This window comes from Tamandua tetradactyla, chromosome 9, assembly GCF_023851605.1.
Source record: "Tamandua tetradactyla isolate mTamTet1 chromosome 9, mTamTet1.pri, whole genome shotgun sequence".
Classification (NCBI taxonomy): domain Eukaryota; kingdom Metazoa; phylum Chordata; class Mammalia; order Pilosa; family Myrmecophagidae; genus Tamandua; species Tamandua tetradactyla.
In genome coordinates this window covers 110,389,968-110,412,813 of record NC_135335.1, presented here as the reverse complement: position 1 = coordinate 110,412,813, position 22,846 = coordinate 110,389,968, and the positions used below count along the sequence as shown (strand labels likewise).

Here is a 22,846-nt window from a genome sequence, read left to right as displayed (position 1 = left end):
TGTATTATACTGTAATACGATTGTAGCAGAGGAAAAATTCATAAGTCAATGGTCACTTAATCTGTTCACACTGATGAAATGAACAAGCTGTAGCAAGTATTTTAAGCCAAAATCAAAAACAAAGGAGCAGAGAATTTTAGGCTCTTATTTGCTCAGCTTTGTAAAGCTGTGTCTATTCCAGTGAGGGAAGGCTGGGTGGAGACTTTACCATTACAATTTTCCCATTCCTGTTTCATCAAAAAATTGAAGCACTGCTTTCCAGCTACTACTGAATAGAGACATATCCTGGGTAAAAAAAATTTATGGCTTTATAGTTTTATCTTAAATTGACTTTTATCCTTACCACTTTTAAAAAGTGCCCAAACTTCCATTTACTAAGAATACTTTCTTATAAGTTACAAAATTATATAAAGTACATTATTTTCTTTGATTTTCATTGCTCTGAAGTCTATGGAATAAGCCAGTGGATCTTACTGCACCATTTTACAGACAAAGAAATTGCTATTCAAAGAGATTGAAGGTCAACAGCTCACCTATACAAATGGTTTCAATCCCCAGGTTCTCCCTTTCAACTGCCCTCTAGTATCGAAAAAGTGAAAATTTGCTTTTAACTTGTTGGGCTTAATTCTTTTTTCAATTTGCTGAGCAGCCATATCTGTTTTCATCTTTAGGTCCTTACCCTGTAAAAATGGTTGACTGCCTTTTCTGGTGCTTTAGAAGTATCCCTATGATCCAGGGATGGCCTTGGTTTCAAAGCATAATCTTGGGATTGATTAGTGCCAAATTGCCCCAGATACCCTGTGTGACGAGAGGTTCCAGGTGTGTGCTTCTTATCCTTTCAGTCCCGCTTATCTGCAGATTTTTGTTTTTTAAGAGTGATAAACAATTATTAAATCTTATAGACTACTCCCACTAATTGTATATTGACATCTTCACTAACACATTTTCCTCACTGAATTTTTGGGAAGAACGTACCATTACGCCTTTCATTGACAAAGTCAGCTCTATCTTGAAAACGCGTATGTCATGTCATCACTGACGTTTTCCTAAGCCTGGGAGAGTTGCAAGTCACAGTACAGAAAGCTCTACACTACAGTGCAGGGGGAAGGAGAGCGGCTTGTCCTGTGGGGTTGCTGTGTATCAACATTATTGATGACCCTATCGATGGTGGAGAAAGAAAAGTAAAAAGAATTTTGATTAATCAGGCAGCATATTTCTTTATCTCATGTGAATTTTTATCCATTCCTATCTTCAATATTTGCACCCAAGTGTGAAATGAATCTGGTTGTTTTAAAGTAATCTGCATTTTGGTTTAGCTGTACATTTGTACCTCTCTATTAGTGGGAATAATCAGAACTGAACTGAGACTTCCACATGTATATAATTTGACTCATTAATACTGCTAGATATGTTATATTTATATTATGTGATTATACGGTGTTATTCAAAATAAAATTTATTTGGAAAAAAGTTAAAAAATAACTCCAAGGAGATTCTGCCTTGGACACTGCCATCTGATGAAAAACTAAAGGAACCTGAGATTGCCCATCAGTCAGAAGATAACCACCCCAGGGGGAGACAAACCTTTGAGTCTCTGTAACTATGTGCCAGTAAATTCCTGTTCTTAAGCCAACTCATTGTATAGTTTTTGTGTCAGCAGCTGGTGACTTAAACAATTGTAAATTTAATTTTCCACTTGTTTAATGATAGCATATAGAAATACAAGTGATTTTTATATATTAACTCTTTATCCAACTGTCTTGTAAAATTTACTTATCAATGCTAATGGTTTGTAGATCCTTTTGGATTTTCTGTGTATAGCATTACATGATCTATGAGTACTTTTTACTATTTTCCTCCAAAGCTCATGTCATTTATTTATTTTTTTATTTTAATTGTATTGCCCTCTGTTCTAGTTTGCTAGCTGCCGGAATGCAACACACCAGAAACGGATTGGCTTTTAATAAAAGGGGATTTATTTTGTTGGTTCTTCAGAGGAAAGGCAGCTAACTTTCCACTGAGGTTCTTTCTTACGTGGAAGGCACAGGATGGTCTCTGCTGGTCTTCTCTCCAGGCCCCTGGGTTCCAACAACTTTCCCCGGGGTGATTTCTTTCTCCATCTCCAAGGGCCCGGGCTGAGCTGCAAGTGCTGAGATGAGGAATGCCAAGCTGCTAGACTGTGCTACATTGCGTTCTCTCATTTAAGCACAAGCCAATTAAGTTAAACGTCACTCATTGCAGCAGACACGCCTCCTAGCCGACTGCGGATGTAATTAGCAACAGATGAGATTCACCTACCATTGGCTCATGTCCACAGCAGCAGAACTAGGTGCTTTCACTTGGCCAAGTTGACAACTGAATCTAACTACCACACCCTCTATCACTGACCAAGACTTCCAAGAATAATATTAAAAGGAAAGGGTGATAGTAGACCTCTTAGTTATGTTCCTGAATTCAAGGAGAATGTGTTCATTATTGCATCATTAAGGATACTGATTATAGTTTTTTGGTAGATATCATTTATCATATTATGAAAGTTACCTTTTATGGTTTCTGTTTACGTCCAATAGACCTTGAGTAAAAAATGCTTCAGGAATAAGCAAACTGAGTCCAAAAGAAAGGTCCAAGATACAAAAAGGAATCAAAGCACATAAATGGTTAAATATGTCAATACACCTAAAGAAATATTGATTGCAGCAAAAAAAAAAATAGCATCTGATTTGTGGGTTTTTTTAAATTAATTTATTTTTTTTGCATGGGCAGGCACCAGGAGTCGAACCCGGGTCTCTGGCATGGCAGACAAGAACTCTGCCTGCTGAGCCACCATAGCCCGCTGATTTGTGGGGTTTTAAATAAACAAAATAGATAGCAATATCGCAGAAACTTAATTTTGAATCTTCTCATTTCTACTTTAGGAAACCCAAATGAATGAAAATAATTTTCTCTCTCTCTTTCTCTTTCTCTCTATCTCTTTCTGTCTTTCCATTTTCAGTAAAACTAGACTCAGAAAAACCTCTAAAATATATGTAAATACTACCAAAGTCCAATTTCAGGCAGAAAGCCCTTTCCAGAAGTTGGGATGGTGAAACAGGAAGCGAGGGCACTATGATGCAACTGCTGTGAGAAGGAGGACTGCGCTATAACAGGACTCTATGAGATGAAGGGGAAATGGAGAAAGAAGTTGCAAAAAGTCCTCCAGGGAGCCCCAAGAGGACAGGTCTCAGAAAATACTCCTTTTAAAAGTGAGGCAGGCATATGGCAGGCAAGGTCCCTTAGGGATGATGCCTGCGTCAGCCTATGAAGAAGCCGGGCAAGCCCTGGGAGGTGCCAGGAGCTCTCCGCATCCAGGTTAAAGGCTGCGATCCAGAGGCATCCCAGCTACACAAAGTGAGCGTATTACCTGAGAATGACTGTCATCATGTCAGTAAGAGAGTTAGCCTCTGCTCTGAGTGGTTTGGAAAACTACCCAGGCCTCTCCCTCCACCATGTGCCACAGGAACTTCATGCTAATATTCCAAACAAATTCAACTCCATCAACTGTGAACAACAAACTATGTTCTGTAAGAATAAGGGGGAAATAAGGAGCACAACCCTGATGCCAGATCATAAAAATTCACCGGGAAAATGTGGCTACGACAAAGATAAAAAGTATAAACCAGGCTTCTAGTTTCAAATCTGACATATAAAGAGCTTGGAAGACATTCCTGTCACCACAGAATTGAGGTTTTACCTCAGTTCTTCCCACCACTCTGAAATCTGGAAAGTCAGGTGCCTTCAGATATTTACAGGTTTATCTGAAGAAGTCATTGCATGTCATAACCTGGTATGAACACGAAAATAGTAATTTTGAAAAATTTCTGGAGACTGGATGTGGAAAAGCATGGGAATGAGAAATTCCTGGGTCTGCAGTCATTGGGGAACCTCCACACTTTCCCAGGATTTTTTTCCAGGAACTCTATCATATTCTTCTGGGGAGGATCCAAAAAAAGACCCATGTAGCCTGGCAGAGGTAGGGGAAGAGTAGCCACAATGAAACTTTTCTAGATCCTTCTGTCTAAAAACCCCATAATACTAGGAAGAAAGGCTTTATCAGAGGACAATTCATAAACCTTATCATAGCTAAGGGAAGAAAACTCTGACCCACTCCAGCCCCTCAAGCACTCTATCTCACTTGAGACAAAAAGAAATAAACATAACCATAGTCAATAGAAGAATGGGTTTCTAGTAAAAAGACTGAGAGTAGAGGGTAAGGGACCAGGGCTAAAAAGAAAACATATTTCTTGGAAGAGGGAAAAAAGCACTTCTGAAAGTTATACCCTGTGCTGGTTTGACATGATGTATATACCCTAGAAAAGCCATGTTTTAATCCTAATCCCATTTTGTAGAGGCAGCTATTTCATCTAATCCCTATTCAGCATTGTATGTTTGAAACTGTAACTAGATCATCTCCCTGGAGATGTGATTTAATCAAGAGAGGTTGTTAAACTGGATTAGGTGACGAAATGTCTCTACCCATTTGGGTGGGTCTTGATTAGTTTCTGGAGTCCTATAAAAGAGGAAACATTTGGAAAATGAGAGACATTCAGAATGAGCAGAGAATGCTGCAGCACCACGAAGCAGAGTCCACCAACCAGCGACCTTTGGAAATGAAGAAGGAAAATGCCTCCCAGGGAGCTTTATGAAACCGGAAGCCAGGAGAAGAAGCTAGCAGATGATGCCGTGTTCACCATGTGCCCTTCCGGATGAGAGAGGAACCCTGACTGTGTTCACCATGTGCCTTTCCACTTGAGAGAGAAACCCTGAACTTCATCAGCCTTCTTGAACCAAGGTATCTTTTCCTGATGCCTTAGATTGGACATTTCTATAGACTTGCTTTAATTGGAACATTTTCTCAGCCTTAGAACTGTAAACTAGCAACCTATTAAATTCCCCTTTTTAAAATCCATTCCATTTCTGGTATATTGCATTCTGGCAGCTAGCAAACTAGAACATACCCTCAGGCACAGGCCCATTAAAAGAGTAAGACTTTATTAGAAAATTAGGGAATATTGCCAAACTCTACCACAACACTAACAACCTTCCATTACTTAATAGAGTAGATTGCAGCTAAAAGAGCTCAAAGAGAAACTCCAAAGCCAAGAGGGAAGAAAAAAATATATCAATCCTGCTAGAAAAATTTGATGCCTCTTTTGCCCATACATGTAACAAATAATAAATGTAGCCTAACTAGTAGCCAAATTAACATAAATATTCATATTAAAGTTCTATTTACTTCAGTAACTTATTACCCTAAACGTGTCTGAATTTCATCAAAAGATTAAAAAGGCATACCAAAAAGGAAGAAATGTCATAGTCTAAAGAGACAAATCAGTCATTGGAAACAGGCCCAGAAATGATAGAGATGTTGCAATTAACAGATAGGGAACTTAAAATACAACAACTATAACAAAAGCTCTAATATGTAAAGGAGACAGCATATAAGACCAGATGGGTAATGTTAGCAGAGAAATGGACACAATAGGATTGAATAAAAAAGAAACACCATAAATCAACATGGCAATAAAATGAAGAATTCCTTCTATGGGCTCATCAGTAGACCCAACACAGTCCAGGAAAGAATAAGTGAATTTGAAGAGAAGTCAATAGAAGCTTCCAAAACTGAAATGCAAAGTGAAAAAAAAGTATTTTTAAAAAAGAGCAGGATATTTAAGAGCTATAAGACAAGGGCAATAGTTCTAACATAATTGAATACGAATAGGAAAAGAGAGAACAGGCAGAAGAAATATTTGATGAAGTTTACAAAATTACCAATAGGCTCAGAGGTCATCAAGAGTACCAACAGATATTACACAGATACCCACACATATTCAAACTGCTGAAAACCAAAGAAAAGAGAATATCTTGAGGGAATCCAGAGGGAAATTGTTTTACCTATAAAGGATTAATAATAAGAATTATAGGAGACTTCTTATCAGAAACCATTCAAACAAGAACACAGTAGAATAAAATAATTAAAGCATTGTGAAAAAAAACATGAGGGGATTCATTGCAAGAAGAGCTTCCCTGCAAAAATAAATAAATAAAAAAATTTATTTCTTTATAAAAATAATAAATAAATAAGTTTATTTCTTTATAAAAATAAACATTTATTATTTATATAAATAAATAAAAACAATATTAACAGAAATTCTTCAGGCAGAAGAAAATGATAGCTCTGAAATTTGAATTTATATAAAAAACAAAAGGCCTAAGAAAAGGAATGAATAAAGGCAAAATAAATTATTTTATTTTTCTTATTCTTAATCAATCTAAACAATAATTGCCTTTTTAAGGCAATTACAGTAAAAATATATTGGGTATTGATAGCACATGGATAAATGAAGTGAATAACAGTAATACAGTAATATCGTAAGAAATGGGAAGCAGAAATTGGAAATACGCTATTATAAGGTACCTGAACTACATGTGAAGCTGCATAGTGTTATTTGAGGATGGATTGTAAAGCCTAGAGAAAACACTATAAAAGTTTTTTTGAGAAGTATAAATAATACAGCAAGAGAGGAGATAAAAAGGAATCAAATAAAATGCTCAATTGAACCAGAAATGGAAGAAAAGGAGAATAAAAAATTAAAATAGAAATTAAACAGTTATAAAGATGATAGATTTTAATCCAACTGTATCTGTAATTTCATTAAATGTTAACAGTCAAAGCACACCTGTGGAAAAAAATTAAATTGTAAGGTTTGATTTTTTTAAAAAGACCCAATGATGTATTATTTACAGGAAACCCACTTCAAATATAAAGATTAAACAGGGTTAAAAGTAAATGGGATGGTGAATGCTAGTACTAGTCAAAAAAAGCTGGAGTTGCTATATTTTTTCAGATAAAGTAGACTTTAGAAGAAGGAAGCTAAAGAGGGACATTATATAGTGGTAAAGGGCCATCCAAAGACACAGACCCCTAAACATGTATACAACTAAAAGCAGAGTTTCAAAATACGTGAGACAAAAACTGATAGAACTGAAATCAGAAATAGACAAATCCATTGTTTTAGCTGGAGACTCAACTCTTCATTCTCAGTAATTGATGCATCAAACAGTTAGAAAATCAATAAGATACGGATGACCTGGACAGCAAGACCAACCGACTTCATCAAAATGAAATTTATAGAATATTTCACTCATCAACAGCAGAAAATACATTCTTCTCAAGCGCATATGGAACATTTACCTCAATAGAGCATATTCTGATCCATAAAATATACCTTAACAAACTTAAAAAGTGGGAGTCATGCAAAATGTGTTCTCAGACCACAGTAGAACTAAACTAGACATTAATAACACAAGGCTAGCTGAAAAGTTCCTAAATATTTGTAAATTAAACAATATACTTCTAAATAATGCATGGGTCAGTGGAAAAGTGTCAAAGGAAATTTAAAAATGTTTTGAACTATATAACAATTAAATATATTTATCAAGATGAGTGGGTTGCAACTAAAGCAGTACTTAGAGAGGAGTTTAGAGCATTAAATGCATATATTATAAAATAAGAAGGACCTAAAATCCATAGCCAAAGGTTTCATTTTAGGAAACTGGAGGAAGAAGAAAAGTTAAATTTAAGGCAAGCAGAAGGAAGGGAATAATAAAAACTAGGGCATAAATCAATGAAATTTAAAACAGGAAAACAATAGGAAATATCCATGAAGATAATCAATAAAACAATCAATAAAATCCATATTTTTTTAAAGAAAAGTTGCAAAGTACCAACACCAGAGAGGTTATCCCTAGTAATCCCAAGAACATTAAAAAGGAAAATATGGAAATATTATGTCCCCAAATTTTATAAAATAGACCGACTCCTTGAGAGAAAAAATTACCAAAACTCACTCAAGGAGAAATAATTTGAATAGCTCTACACCTATTAAAGAAATTGAATTAGTAGTTAAAAATCTCCCACAAAAGAAAATATCTGTTCCACATGCTTTCACTGGCAAATCCTATCAAATATTTAAGAAAGAAGCAATATCAATTCTATACAATCTCTTCCCAAAAAACCAGACAAGCAAGTTACATTTCCCAACTTATTTTATGTGGTCAACATTACCTTAATACCATAATCAGATAAAGATATTACAAGAAAACCATAGCCACAATAGCCCTCAAGAACACAGGCATAAAAATTCTTAACAAAATATTCACATATAAAATCCAACAATAGATCGAAAGGGTAATGCATCGTAATCAAGCAGAGTTCATTCTAAGAATGCAATGCTGATTCAATATTTGTAAATCAATGTAATTTTAAATAAGACTAAATGAGGAAAACCACATAGTTATGTCAATAGATTCAGAAAAATCATTCAAAAAGTTTCATGCCTCTGCATGGTAAGAATGCTCAAAAGACTAGGAATTGTGGTACAAGAATAGTTCAGTGGTAGAATTCTTGATTGCCATGTGGGAGACCCAGATTTAACTCCTGGCCCATGCACTTTCCAAAAACAAACAAACAAGCAAGCAAAAGAGAGAAATAAACAAACAAAAATTCAACAAACTGCTACAATAACGGGATATTCACATGGAAAAAGAATGTAATGTTGACCCCCTTCCATACAGCATACAGAAAAAAAAAAAAAGACTAGGAATTGAAGGAAATTTCCTCGAACTAATCAAGGATATATATGAAAAATCTACAGTTAACATCATATTTAATACTGAGGGACAGAATGTGTTCCCCCCAATACTGAGAACAAGTCAAGAGCTCTCCCTTCTCACCACTCCACTTAAAAATTGTACTGGAAATCCTACATATTGCAATAAGACATGGAAAAAAGATATATGGATTGCAAAGGAAGAAATAAAACTGTCTTTAGTTGTAGGTGACATCATTGTTTATGTAGAAAATCTAAAATAAGCATTCTTCTGGAACCAATGAGCAACTTTAGTTTAGTCACAGGATTCAAGGTCAACATATAAATCAGTTGCTTTTCTATATACCAACAATGAACACTGGAACTTGAAATTTTATAAAAAGGTAGCATTGTCAGTAACAATAAAAAAATGAAGTAATTTGATATAAAAGTAGCAAAATATGTACTAGGTCTATGTGTGAAAAACTACAAAATAGCAACGAAAGAAACCAAAGCATATCTAAAAAAATGGAGGTAGTCTGGGTTCATAGACTGGAAGTCTCAATATTTTTAAGATATCAATTCTTCTCAAGTTCATCCATACACTCAACACAATCACAATCATAATACCAGCAAATATTTTGTAGTTGTTAACAAACTAATTCTAAACTTTATATGGAAAGGCAATGATATTATAATAGCAAACAGAATTCTGAAAATGAAGAACAAAGTTGGAGGACTCACATTATCCAATTTAAAGATTTAATATAAAGTTATAGTAATCAAGACAGCATGATTTCAGAGCAAGCATAAAAACACATATTAATGAAATAATCGAAAAATATATCCACACAAATATAGTCAACTGATTTTTTTTTTATATAAAGGTACAAAGACAATTCTATGGAGAAAGGACAGTCTTTGGTAAATGGTGCTGAAACAATTGAATGCAAATTTATATACCAAAAAAAAAATTTTGACCTCATTCCTTAAAAAAAAAATGTACTAAATGCTAATTAATAAGAAATAAGGAATGAACGTAAATAAAACCAAAGAACATGGAGGGACATAAGCTAAGGGAAAAATTAATATTAATGGAATAGAAAACCCAAAGATATAACAGAGAAGTTTTTTAATAGCTAATTTTATTACCCTAAAAAATACTGATGAAATTGGCCAAAAAAAAGAGAGAAGTCACAAAATAACAATTTTAGAAATAAAAGGAAGGTCAACTATAGGTAAAAGTGAAAATGTTTAAATAACAGGATTTTATGAATACTTTCTACCAGTAAACCTGAAATTTTAGAAGAGATGCTATTCTAGTTTGCTAGCTGCTGGAATGCAATATACCAGAAACTGAATGGTTTTTAAAAAGGGGAATTTAATAGGTTGCTAGCTAGTTTACAGCTCTAAGGCTGAGAAAATGTTCCAGTTAAAGCAAGCCTATAGAAATGTTCAGTCTAAGGCATTCAGGATAAGATACCTTGATTCAAGAAGGCTGATGAAGAGGGTTTCTCTCTCAAGTGGAAAGGCACATGGCAAACACAGTCAGTTTCTCTCTCATCTGGAAGGGCACATGGCGAACACAGTCACAGTTTCTCTCTCCTCTGGAAAAGCACATGGTGAACACAGTCAGGGTTCCTCTCTCATCTGGAAGGGCACATGGTGAACACAGCATCATATGCTAGCTTCTTCTCCTGGCTTCTGGTTTCATGAAGCTCCCTGGGAGGCATTTTCCTTCTTCATCACCAAAGGTCACTGGCTGGTGGACTCTGCTTATCACGGCTATGTCATTCTCTCTGCTCTCTCTGAACTCTTTCATTCTCCAAAATGTTCCCTCTTTTATAGGACTCCAGAAACTAACCAAGCCCCACCCAAATGGGTGGAGACATATTTGTCCCAATCCAGCTTAACAACCACTCTTGATTGGGTTATATCTCCAGGGAGATGAACTAATGACAGATTCAAATATACAGTACTGAATAGGAATTATTCTGTCTTTACGAAATGGGATTTTGATTAAAACATGGCTTTTCTAGGGGACATCCATCCTTTCAAATCAGCACAGATGTCAAATTTCAAAGAAACATATAACTGAAAAACTGATTCAACAAGAAATAGAAACCCTTACTAGATACAGAAACATTAAAGAATTTGAATAAGAAGTTAAAAATATCTCTCTACAAAGAAAGCTCCAGAACCAGACAGTCCAATAGGTGAGTTCCATCAACCTTTCAACAAATAGATCATTTCCATTTATAAAACCATTCCAGAAAATATTAAAAAATTATTAAAATCATTTTATGAACTAAGTGTAGCTTGATACCAAAACCAGACAAGGACAATATGAAAAGTGAAAATGATAACTAATCTTACTCATGAACATATAGTCAAAATCATAATGAAATATAAGCAAGCCAATACTGGATTATATGAAAATATATATATCTCATAGATACATTGATGTTTTTACACAGAAATGCAAAATCGGTTTAACATGTTAAAAATCAATTAATTTAATTCACCATATTATCAGATTAAAGAAAAAAACAATCTCATCAACTTTTTAAATGCATTTACTGAAGTATATTTGACATACAATAATCTGCACATACTTGGACTATAAAATTTGCCAAGTTTTTACATATGTATAAACCCATGAAACCATAGCCACAATCAAGATAATGAACATATCTATCACCTACAAAAGTTTTCTCACATCCTTTTGTAATCCTTCCCCCACCCCACCTCTCCATTCCCGCCACACACATTTCCAGCTTGTTATTGATCTACTTTCTGTCACTAGAGACTGGCTTGTATTTTATTGAATTTTATATAAATAGAGTCATACAGTATATATTCTATTTTGTATTTTAGCATAATTATTTTACTATTTACCCATATTGCACGTATCAATGGTTCATTCTTTTTTACTATTGGGTACAATTTCACTGTATGGATAAAACAGTTTGTTTACCCATTCATATGTTGACAGGTGTTTGGGTTGCTTCTAGGTTTGGGCTATTATCTAAAAGCTGGACTTAGAATATGAGTTAGAGATTATTTTCCCTCACAATTTTTTAAATAAACTTATTTTGGAATAATTTTAGATTTACAGAAAAGTTGCAAAGATGGTACAAAATTTCCTATATCCCCCTCATCCAGTTTCCCCCATTCTTAATAGCTTTTATCACCATCATACACTTGTCAAAACAAGCTGACATTAGTACTAATTACTGTTAACTAAATTCTTGACTTCCCTCACAATTTTGAAGGCAATCTTTTAAATCTTTCTAGCTTGTAGGGTGTTAATGACAAATACAGTGAGCCTGATTTTCATTCTTCTTTGAATGGACCCATTATAAACCAAAATCTATTTGTAGGAAATCCCTTTAGCTAGTTAAAAATATTTATATAGTTCATACTGGCACGGGAAGAGCAATTACCTTTTATGTAAAATATTTCCAACCAAAGTCTGAGCTGTTTCTACTGCAAATCGATGATATCCTTTCTGTGTACTAAGGAGCAGGGGTATCAAAGAACCCAAACAAAACTAATAACCAAAAATCATGACACTGATTTATGAAAACATCCAAAACTACAAAGATGCTCAGTACATATCACTGGAGATATTGGAGAGAACTGGACATATGGGATATGGAGTACTTAGACTGGACAGTGATCAGTCCAGTCTAAGTATTCCTTAGTCAGTACCTTTGATGATACAGATGGTAGACACACCTGTAATTTAGGGTGTTGTTTCCTTCACTGGTCTCTCAGGATAGATACCCTGTTGCTTTGCCTCCTTCAGAGCAGAACAGTCACAAAAGTGTCTGAAGCTGATCTAGGCTAAAGATTTTATTCCTCTAAAACAAGGGCTCAACTCCCCTGCTCTTGCAGGCTCCCAGTGTTTATGATGTGCCATCTGTGCAAGCATTACCTGTCCAGGACGTCCTGAGGCCTTGGTAAGGCCCTGGTACAATGGGTTGCATTCACAAGAGCCTGGATTTCCATTTGTTCATCATTCTTGAATATTTTTTAATTGACATTACTTTAGTCCTATATAGTACTTAAAACATAAGACCAAAAGCACCTAACATCAAAATTACATTATTTGTTCAGGAAACTGTATGCTATGTGGATAATATTATTTCCAGTACTAAGCAGGCTACAGGGTTTTAAGGAGAGTAAACATGCTTGAAACCAATTTATTGAAAGGTCCCATTATTTTAGGGAATAAACAACTAACATTTATTTTTCAATAACTGACTTCCTCTTGTCCCCTTATGATCTCCTTCTCCCAGTAGATGCCAGGTTTTTTAATGACACTTTGGCCAGATTCCTACCTGCCTCTTTCGGCTATGAAGACTTACTTTGGTACATGAGAGTCTGAAACATAATAAAATTTGGTATAGCTAACTTCTAATCTCCATTCCCACATTTGTCTCAAACTTGTCTTTTCCCTTCCCTCAGTGCTAGCTAGGCCTACCTACAGCTAAAAGGGCTTTGTTTGGTGGATTGTAGTACAGTCTTTTTTTTCACACTTATCCCACGTCTTCCTCTCCTAACATTTCCTCCCTCTTTCTCCTGTGCTGTATTCTAAACCCTCATGGGTTTCAGCCCCACCCACCACCAGAAAGGGATCTTGCTCAGATCCTCCAGGGATCCTCCATAGATCTCCTTACGTAGAACCGCGGGACTAGAGAGAACACGGATATGGTGCCTGTGCCCCTTATCCTCAGGCCTTCCCTTCCATCATCCCTTCAAGTCCTCCTAGCGCAGGCTATTCCAAAAGCCTTATAATATCCTCAGAAATCTGATGCTAGTTTCTAAGTTCACATCTGTACCCACCTCTCCAGGTTTTTTTTGGTATAACTCTTGAGTCATGAAGGAGCTTCCTGCCTATGTATAATTTTGTAATAAGAAGACTATGCCCTCTCAGTAAGGACAGAATGAATGTTGACTTTACCCATTCCGGAGGCATTCTCCAACTGACTGGGTCATATTAATCACGGAAAGGCAGGTTGAGGCCATTGTTACTAGGGCTATTTGTTTCTCTAGATCTTTCTTGATTTTTCTTAAGCTGCCAAGCTATTTATTGGTGTCAAATTGCATTAAAGTATTTATTTGTATCCTCCACTTAGAACCTGTCTTAATCTCTCCAGTTCCTATTCTGAGGCACTATTAGCTGCAGGCTCTTTTTATCCTTAATGGCGTCTGTAAGAATAATAGAGGAGCAAATGCAGAATTATACAGACCCACACTGACCTCCCAGGGTTTAAAATTTCAGGGGGCGGCAGCCAATGCTTATTGCCTCCATGTTGTTACACAGAAATGATTACTGCCTTTTGTCAATGTTTAATACTTATGGCAAGTCTACTGTCATAAAAAAGAGGAAACAACTAGTATATGAGTTATGTCCCTCAATCATCTTGAGTAATCAATGCATTACTATGGATAGAACCCTTAGAGGGAATGTGTTAGAATCTTTCAATCCCAAAGTTTCAGAGATGTTGTCACCATTTCTGGGTGACACTCTGTTCCAAAATGCTGGTGTGTAAGTCTGGAATATTTCTTTATTTTCAAAAAGGTCAACATCCAAACCATATGCATCAGGCTGTATTTATTTTCAATAAATGCCCAAGTGGGACACGTTCAAGTTGTACTCCCTGTCCCTATTTATGTGGACTTATTTGTGAATGGGTCTTCAAAGATTCTCTTTAGATGAGACCAAGTTGAATCAGGTTAAGCCTTAGTCCCATATGGCTGAAGTCCCTATATGCAGACAAAACAAGGCAAAGACACAGATGATTGAGCAGGGCAGTAGAAGCCAGAGAAGGAGACAGATCATCATAAGAGAAAACAGAGCCCGTTTGCCAGCAAACCAACACCAGCACGCCACAGACATTGGAAAAAATCATGTCCTGCCAATACCTTGATTTTGGACTTTCGGTCTCCAAACCATGAGACAATAAATTCTCTTTGTTTTACCCTACCAGTTTGAGCAATTTGTCATAACAGCACTGGAAAACTAAGACAAGGGGAAATTTAAAATGTTACTCTTTGATTCTCCATAGTAATGAGTGTTTCATACTAAGTTGATTTATATAATCACTCAAAATACTTGCATCATTTCAGACATAGGACTTGGAAAAGTTGATAAATTGAACTAATACTATAATCATTGTAGCTTTGCCACATTTGATAGGTAAGCGGATATTGGGTGGGTATTTTTCCTGTGGTCCCAGAATTGTGACCAAAGCCCAAAGTTGGACTTAGAGATATTAACCAACAATCTAAAGAAAACGAGTAGCATACCCCTAACACAAGAGTATTATGGAGGAGGTACCAAGAGAACAGAGTTCATGAAAATAGAAGGGACTCACTGCATTATTTTAAATTTGCAAGTTTAAAAAGGCAATGACATCATTACATAGATTTTTTTTCCTTTCTATATTGTTAAATAGGATAAAAGTTAATACCTCAAATTACTGAACTTCAACTAGTCTCAGTTCTGGGCATACCTACTATTGTAATGGTTATTCCAGCTTAGTTTCAGCCCTGTCTTATAATGGTAACAAATCTATCTCCCCTCATTTGAATCTATAAAAACTCTGAACTCCTTCAACTGGAAGAGACAGATTTTGGGGCGAAGAGACCATCTGATCTCCTGCTTCATACCTTGCAATAAATTTTTCTCTCTCTGGAAAAAAAAAAGCAATGACAGAAAAAAATAACTACCAGACTTTGCAATTAGAAATAGTTTGGGTAAACAGGAATTGATGCCAAGATGCAATGGGTTGAGAAATTACAAATAAACTAAAATAATTAGTGTAGAACATTCTTCATGAATTTTGTTAAGAAGGGAAGGAGGCAGACTAGATAGATGCTGAAATTAGATGTCCTGAGAAAGAAGCCAAGAAAGAAAGAAATTAAAAATACACAAAAATGGGAGACTGTGCAAATTTGGAGATAATAGAAGACAATGAGGTAGATCAAGGGCATTCTATTGGGCTCAAAGAACATCCAAATAGGTCTGCTCATATTATCAAAGGAGTGTTGAGCGCAGGTTTGCAAAGGGAGTTCTAAAGGTAATCAGTTAGTTAAAGAGTCCAGGGGAGATTTGAACTCAGCTTTCGAGTTCCTACGTTTAACTAATTGGTTACACTGCCCCTTCTATCAAGTCATCACGTATTGAATATAATGCTTCTTTAGTTCATATTTTTCATAACAAATTTTGTAATGAATTATTAGAAAATGCAATTTAATTATAGCCAGTCATTATTTTATAACTCATAATTAAACTGTTTAAAAGCACATTAATTTCTATGCTACCAATCTGGCTTTAAAATTTTAAGTATAATTGTGGTAGTTAGGTTCAGGTGTCAGCTTAGCCAGGTGAAGGCACCTAGTTCTATTGCTGCAGACGTGAGCCAATGGCATGTGAACCTCATCTGTTGTTTTATTCCATCTGCAGTCGGCTAGGAGGCATGCCTGCTGCAGTGAATGATATTTGATTTAATCGGTTGGTGCTTAAATGAGAGAGCTTAACATAGCACAGCCAAAGCAGCTCAGCGTACCTCATCTTGGCACTCACAGCTCAGCCCAGTCCTTTGGAGATGCAGAAAGGAATCACCCGAGGGAAAGTTATTGGAACCCAGAGGCCTGGAGAGAAGGTCAGCAGAGATCACCCTGTGCCTTCGCACGTAAGAAAGAAACTCAATTGCAAGTTAGCTGCCTTTCCTCCGAATAACTATATGTTAACTAAATAAATTCCCTTTTGTTGAAAGCCAATCTGTCTCTGGTGTGTTGCATTCCAGCAGCTAGCAAGCTAGAACAATAATGAAGATAGCAAAAAAAGTGGACTTCCTCTAAAAATTATCAGAAAGTGTTAGAAAATGAGGTCTTGTTTAAATGGTAATAAAATGTATCTTTTTCACATATCAGACATTTCCAGAGTTAACCTTATTTGGCCATAATTTATAGCAACATAATAAAATAGACTTTCAAAAAGACATTAAAATTTTGCATTTCTAAGAGATTATAATGATTCCTATGTGTTCTCAGGCTTAAAATTTAATAGTATGCCACTCTTAATAAACAGCCCACCTTTGCAATCCTAATACAATCTTATCATGTCTTATTATTAGATGATCATTAACACTTAAACCTAATGATTTATTCTTGCCCTCTCTTAATATACCCTGTCACGTATAAAGAACTTAACAGAAACAGAGGCCTTGCCTAGCCTCAGGAGAGAGAGGCAGTTTATGATAAATTGACAAATAAGCCTCTTGAATAGTTCCTACATAGTGTCCCCATTTTTTATCCAAACCTTTAACCTGTGAAAGAAAACAACAAAACCCACGCACGCACACACAAAGTGCTGAGACACAATGAGTCCAATTGTGCTGGTTTGAAAGGAAGTATGCCCCCTAAGAAAAGCCATGTTTTAATATAAATCCCATTTCTTAAAGGTAGAATAATCCCTATTCAATACTGTATATTTGAAACTGTAATGAGATCATCTCCCTGGTTGATGTGATTTAGTTAAGAATGGTTGTTAAACTGGATTAGGGGATGACATGTCTCCACCCATTCAGGGGGTCTTGATTAGTTTCTGAAGTCCTATAAAAGAGGAAACATTTTGGAGAATGAGAGATTCAGAAAGAGCAGAATGACATGGCCATGAGAAGCAGAGTCCACCAGCCAGCGACCTTTGGAGATGAAGAAGGAAAATGCCTCTCGGGGAGCTTCATGAAACAGGAAGCCAGGAGAGAAAGCTAGCAGACGACGCTGTGTTCGCCATGTGCCCTTCCAGCTGAGAGAGAATCCCTGACTGTGTTCGCCTTGTGCTTTCTCACTTGAGAGAGAAACCCTGAACTTCATCGGCCTTCTTGAACCAAGGTATCTTTCCCTAGATGCCTTTGATTGGACATTTCTTTAGACTTGTTTTAATCGGGACATTTTCTCGGCCTTAGAACTGTAAACTAGCAACTCATTAAATTCCCCTTTTTAAAAACCATTCCATTTCTGGTATATTGCATTCCAGCAGCTAGCAAACTAAAACACCAATGATGAGCCCCGCAAAGAGAATTCACTGGTGTCCTTATTCAGACAACGGAACTGCACAACTAGGCTTTGACACTTAACCCACATCTACTTTAGATTAGAGGAGGCTGTGGAATGATCAGCTTCACCAAATAATGAACAAAATGCTAAACCTCTCAAACAGCTCATTTTGTATCAGGGTTTGGCATTCTAGTGACAGGGCTTTCAGGACAGCATACATTATCGGGGGCTTCTGGTATGGCTCTGCAAAAAAGACCCTCAAATTCATTCCTTCATGTTACCCCAAAGCCCAAAAATAGTCAAGAGGAAAAGATTGTGATGGCATACCACTTCAGTAGGAGTGAGTTAATAAGGGAATTTTTTAAAAGTTAAGGAATCAAGAAAACCGATGAAGAAATCTCCTTGTACTCTCTTCTCTTTTCATCAATTTCCATCTAAGATGTGGTAGCTACCTTTATAATCAGGTCTCCAATAACAAACAATGGCCTTATAAATTACTAGCTAGCATATTACAACACTAGCAATCAACTGGTTGAACAGCAATTTCCCTGAACGGCTAAAGACAGGCAGAATGTTATGTCATTCATGGTACTTAACTCTGAAGGTTAAATTTTATTTTGTATCAAATCAAGAGGTTCTTTGTCCTCTAAAGCAAGCAGGATTAAAAGTAATAATAATAATAACATAAAGGATATCACTGTCAAAATTCTCAAGGAAACATAACAGTGGCTATATTATAATACGATAAAAAAGAAAAACCTTTTTGAACCAGCTTTTCACAGTGACTTAGATGTGACTATTGGGAAAATTTCTGATGCAGTTAATGAGTTGGCACATAAAATGGTCTCAAAGCAAATTTAGAGTCATCATCAATAACTTAAAGTCTCCACTTTGACGAAGTGACCAGTCTGACACCAGCAATCATGGAATAGAATAGGGTAGAAGATTTGAAAAAGAATTGTGCAAGAAACCTAAATCTGAGGGGTCAACACAGAGACAATCATCTCAGCCAGAGCTAAGGTTTTCACTATTTTTTTGGAAAGGAGGAAGCCAATTGTTGATCTTATAACTCTACTCTGCAATATTTTAGTTATTGCATCTATAAAATAACTATATGGTTAATTTTGTATAGTTCTAAGCCCATCACATGTGTTCAGTCATTTTCAACAAGTCGTTTTGTTTTTCTCATGATGTTCTAGATTAAAGAACTCCCACCCTATGTGTACCCAGAACGGTCAAATCATGCAAGATGCCCACATTACAGAACATTTCCTTAACATTTACTTTTGACTGACAGTAGTACATATGACACCTGATTTCATTCGTTCTTTGAAAATGCACTCATTGAGCATTTACTATGTGCACTGCCTTATGAGAAATACAAAGACTCCAACTCATGAGTGAGTGAGGAGAGGTTGCTAAAACACATAAATAAATGTCAAATGAACAAGCGATCAGCAGATTCCCCCAGGAAGTCATTTCCATGGCTGTTCTTTAAAGCACTTGACATGTTACTTTTAGAAACATTTCCACTCTATTGTAATAAGCTACTAGGGAATGACATATTCAAGTTTGTATTCCTAGAGTATTCCAAATATGTACATGCTTTGGAGCATGTTTTGAAATAAATAAAAAATTCAGAGAACAGCTTTTGTGATCTAGACAGACTTCAAAAACGTGTCAACTCAGCAGAAACGAAATGCTAAAAACATTAGGATTCAAATAAATAGCGGTAGAAAATAATTTAGAGGAAAATGTCTCATAATCTGGGTATTATAACTAGAAGCATTGCATCCTGCCTCCTACTTCACAGTTTCCCTCCCCCATACCTTTCCTCCAAGATCAGCCTTCAATATGTAGCAAAGTTCAAGAAAATGAAAAGTTGAGATAGTTCAGAATTATTTAAGATAAATGGAGCTGATATTTTTTAAAATCACTTTTTCTAGACATATTCAGTTCATGGAGGGAAAAGATGAAGCTTTAACTTGTGTTTTCCAGATAAGCAGCTCAAATTTTTGCTGGATTTTCTGTATGTAGAAATACCTGTATTTGTCCTAGCTGTCCAGTTCTGTAAGGACAGTTTGTTTTTTACTGCATTTAAACTTTGCAGTACTTTGCACTTCAGAAGGTTTTTCCTTCATTCATTCCAGGTACTTGGAAACGTCTGCTCAGAAGAAGGTAGAGGGGCTCCCAGCCTTGGACAGAGGTGCTATTACACGCAATCCAGTGACCTTGGAGATAACTGGTCCCTTAGGCTGTTCCCTGACTTCCCTACAGAATGCAAAGTCATCCAAACTGCAGAACTACCGCTTACGAAATGAAAGAAAATATTTCTGTAACAAGGCAATGACCTCTACTGGAGGTTGAGCAGAATTGCAGCAATCCCGGTAAGTCTTAGGGAGAAAAAAAAAAATCGAACAGATTTAAACATTAAGAAGTAGTGACTTGGGAGAATTTTTAAGGGAGAACACCGTCACCTCCAATCCCCACTAAGGGAATCGAAATTGAAAGGCAGTGCTTTAATTTCCCTGCTGCTAAAACAAATACCATACATTTCTGAGAAACTAGGATTTAAGGGATGATTTTGATTACTGAATCATTATATAGATGTTCATTTTGCTTTGGGGGATATTGGAGTGGACGGAGGGGAATGCCTAAAAGTCCTAAACTATAATTAAGCTGTCTGGATACCTGAAAGGATTGTAAAAACCCTTATTTGGTGCCTTTGTGGCTGTAAGAGTTGTTAGCCCTTTATCTGATTTTTCCTTGTAGTCCCTAATGCTAATGAAATAAGTCATCAACTTACCTCAGTCCCTCATATTTGTAAATCATATCCCCTAAACTCTGCTATGGAAAGATATTCTGCCTCTCTCCCTTTCAACTTATGTTAACCATGTTTTCTTTTCTGCTTGGAACTTACTATTAACCCTGTTTCCTTTTCTGCTTTGAACTTATCATTCAAAATGACCTCAACTCCCCTTGCTAAAACCCTTAAAAACCTTGAACCCCCTAAACTCGGGAGACAGATTTTGGGCCGTTAGGCTGTCTACTTTCCTACTACAAGTATTTTAATAAACCTTCTCTCTTTGAAACCTCAGTGTCTCAGAAATTGGTTATTGAGCACACTGGGCAAAAGAATCCACGGCCTTTGTCTGGTAACATACAGTGGGTTAGCTTAAACAATGCATATGATTGGCTCAGGGTTTGAGGCCAAATTCAAGGCATCAGCAAGATGATACTTTGTCCCTGAAGACTGTGGCATTCAGCCACTGGCTGCCAGTGACCCTTGAGGTTCCTTGGCTTTTCCAACACATGGCAATGACAAAGCACGTGGCAGCATCTTCTCCTTTCTCTTTTGGGTTCTGTTGACTTCCAGCTTCTGACTGTTCCCCCAAGCTTCTCTTTGGGTGTCCTATCTCCTTTCCCTATAAGGACTTCACCATTATTGGATTAAGACCCATCTTCATTAAATTTGGGCATAATTTAACTAATAGCATCATCACAAATCCTATTTAAAATGGGTTCTCGCACACAGGACCAGGGGTTGGGACTTGAACATGCCTTTTGTGGGTATGTGTTTTTATATCTGCTGAGGGTAGGTGGTAAAGGACCACAGATGCTAAGAGGGTCTCCATACATTCTGTGAAGAAATTCTAGCTCTAACTCAGAGTGCAGTCTTGGAACCAGCAGCAGAGACCCCACCCAAGAATTGCTGAGTAAGAATCTGTATTTCAACATCTCCCCAGGTGACTTGCCCTCACATTAAGTTTGGGAATCACCACTGTCTTACTCATTCAGAACAAAAGATAGGTTAGTGACATCTTTAGTCCTTTCTTAGGAATTCCAGGTAGGAAAATGCAAACCAACCTAAAGAAGTCTCCACACATGAGAAGATCCTAGCTTCTAAATTCCTAAGCTTGTTTGCCTTCACTTAAATACATATTGTGCAACTACTTATAAAAATAAGCAAATGTCTAATTAGATGATTTTTTTTCTTTTAAAACTTAACCAATGATAGCTTTAGAACGGTCTGATTTCCAGGTTTTCCATAAAAATTCGGATCCTTCTAGCCCTGCTATTTACCATCCTGCTGTGAGGGAAGCAAGGACATTGAATTTTATCACTTCTTAATGAATATACTTCACAAGACAAAATTGCCTCAGCAATTTGCTCTGCAGCTTTAGAAGCCATTACTAAATTGCAGTTCAAATTCACCTCATTGGTTTTCTAAACTGGCTCTATAGTTTATCTTTAGAAATGATTCTAAAGCATAGTACCAAGAACCAGCTATTTGTGTTCATTAGAAAGAACAGTTTTCCGTATCCATGTCATGCTGTGTTCATTTATTTAAAACTGCAGCTTATTTCCAGTGGTATTCTGGTGAATATTTAACAACCAGCTCTCAAAAAAAAAAAAAATTAAAGCTCTGATTTGTAGCATTTGCCAATTTCCATGGTGTAAATTTCTAACCTTGACCAATGTCAAGGCACCAACGTGAAGGTAATCAGGAAGAGACCTGTGCAATCACCTCACGGCAGTGAAAGTGGGCTCTAGCACACCACTGCTTTATTTCCAAAATACACATCTATTTTATTTTTAAACCATGCATAGGTTTATCTTGTGCCAACAAAAATCTCCTATTTTCCATTCTATTTCTTGTATCAGCTTCAAAATGCATGTCACTACTCAGTATACATTTGTGGTGTTTAACAGTAGAAAACTACCAGGTTTGGGATAAATTTCTGGTTTTATTAATGATGTGGTAAATGCTTTTATTACAATAGATCCTCATTTATGATTTTAAAAATACTGCTGCTCTCTTAGATCTTTTTTTTACAGAACTCTCAATAGCATAGATACAAAATATCAGCTGAATCCAAAACTTACTTCACAAACCTTAACCTTCCTACATTTATCCGCAGGGACAGTCTTCCACCATTCCATGAAAAAGGCTGGTTTTTAGTTGGTATCCTTGCAAGTATTTTATAGTACCCTCTTAGTTATGGTGACATTTCCCACAATCATTCGTTACATGTATTTTGTTGGCAGCTCTAGGCCTTTCCCTCTGTGCCAGCTATTCCCCTGACAATTCCTGTGCTCCATCTTCCATATCTCCATCTCATACCAGAAAATTGCCTCTATTTTCA

General features: G+C 36.3%; 1 long non-coding RNA gene across 1 annotated transcript in view; it reads right to left on the bottom strand.

Moving 5' to 3' along the window:
- Window positions 1–22,846, bottom strand: part of LOC143646281 (uncharacterized) — a 235,148-nt gene that overhangs the window by 81,292 nt on the left and 131,010 nt on the right. The gene's annotated exons all lie outside the window — the stretch shown is intronic.